Genomic DNA, 1,796 nt, shown 5'->3' on the forward strand with positions numbered 1-1,796 from the left:
GGGGCAGTTTTCCTAGGGGGCAGTTTTCCTAGGGGGCAATTTTCCGGGGGGCAATTTTCCGGGGGCAGTTTTCCGGGGGGCAATTTTCTCGGGGGCAATTTTCCTAGAACCGTAGTGAGGTTGAGTATCGTTAGATATATTCTGTCTCAAAAGTGTAGACACTTTACTTTTTAAGCATTTTTTCGGTACCCACTTATGCTATATTAAAACACTTTTGGAAAGACATATAATGGTTACCTTTTTGCTTTATTTTTCGTCTTCGTGCTCTATATAAACCTAAACTGAGTCACAAAGAAACTGTTTAAGTTCTCCCATATGCCCAATAATGGCAGTCAATTAATATATTGGGTCGATCTTTAGCGAAGTTAATGTCGTACCTAGAAAATAAAATTAGCATTAAATAACTTCGATAGGCTTAGTACCCAACCCCGAGCCGAAATTAAGTCTTATTTCCTTGCGCGTCAATAGAAAGATGAGTCGTTTGGTCATAAAAATTGAAGTGTTTTCACACAATTCTTGCTCTGCTTTATGCAGGCTTCTCTCTCGTCCCGAGACCGTTCATGTTACGATTCCTGCATGTTCGAAAAACACGACATATCATATTTTGCCGTCCTCATCCTCACCCCAGCGTTTTCATTCCTCTTTGTATATGCGCTAAATAACAACTTGCGGTAAAAAAGAAGGCCCAATTACGCATGCCTGTTATTGATGCAGGAATCCTCCCGTTTTTCTGTTTAGATCTTTGAGTTTCAAGCCCGAAGGGCTAGAGGTCAATCTCTAACCTTTCTCAGGCAAGAAAAATTGAAGCCTTAAAATATGCGCCGTATTTTTGATGACGGATTGAATCTAGCAATTCCTTTGTTTTCGAGTGATATATTTTTCAAAATGAAGCGGTAAATTTTAGTTTCAATCTGTCATTTGTGTAAAAACCAGGCGGGTCGCTCAAGGCCGGCAACTTTGGGAGGATTTTGGGCTCATCCTACCAGAGATTGACTCTAGCCGAGGGCAGTGGGAGGTTGGGGGAAAATTTTTGGAGGGGCCAAAAGTCAATTTTAGAAAATTTTTTTAAATCAACTGCCAAGAACCTAAACACTAAAAAAAAGACAAATTGACACTTGCTAGAGTGAAATGAAACTTAAGAAACAATGTGTTAGCGAGCGAAGCGAGCGAAAAAATAATGTTTTTATGATTTCAATTTGTGTCAGCAATTGGTTTGGACGCAGTTAGCTTTACTTTAATAATGCTATATTGTACACAAAAAAAACTTGTAAATTAGCTAGATATCAAAGAAGTTACCAATTAACTGTATTGCGAGCGAAGCGAGCGAAAAAAATTGCAAGTATTTTAAAATTATCTCAGTAAAATTGGTCCTGGGCGCAATTTAAGGCGCATCAAGTATGATTTTTAAGACTGGGGCGTTTAAAAAAATCTCTTTTGGCGCCCCTTGCTCTTCGGCGCCCCTTCAAAAAAGCTCGCTGGGGGGGGGCCATGGCCCCCCGGCCCCCCTGCCACAACGCCACTGCCTTCGGGCTTGAAACTCAATGGTTTAGATTCGCACGACATTATTTCCGCAGAAATAAATTAAGGGTCTCTTTACACTTGAATGACTACTCATCGAGACAAAAGTTGGTATCGAAAAAAAAGTGTTTGTGTTGTGAAAAAAAATTGGTATCAAAAAAAAAGTTGGTATCGAAAAAAAAAAGTTGGTAAGAAAAAAAGTTTATCGAATATTGAAAAAAAAAGTTGGTATTGAAAAAAAAAGTTGGTATTAAAAAGCCTTTTGGCGCGCCATATTA

Source organism: Clytia hemisphaerica, unplaced genomic scaffold (assembly GCF_902728285.1).
Source record: "Clytia hemisphaerica strain Z4C2 unplaced genomic scaffold, Clytia hemisphaerica genome assembly, whole genome shotgun sequence".
Lineage (NCBI taxonomy): Eukaryota > Metazoa > Cnidaria > Hydrozoa > Leptothecata > Clytiidae > Clytia > Clytia hemisphaerica.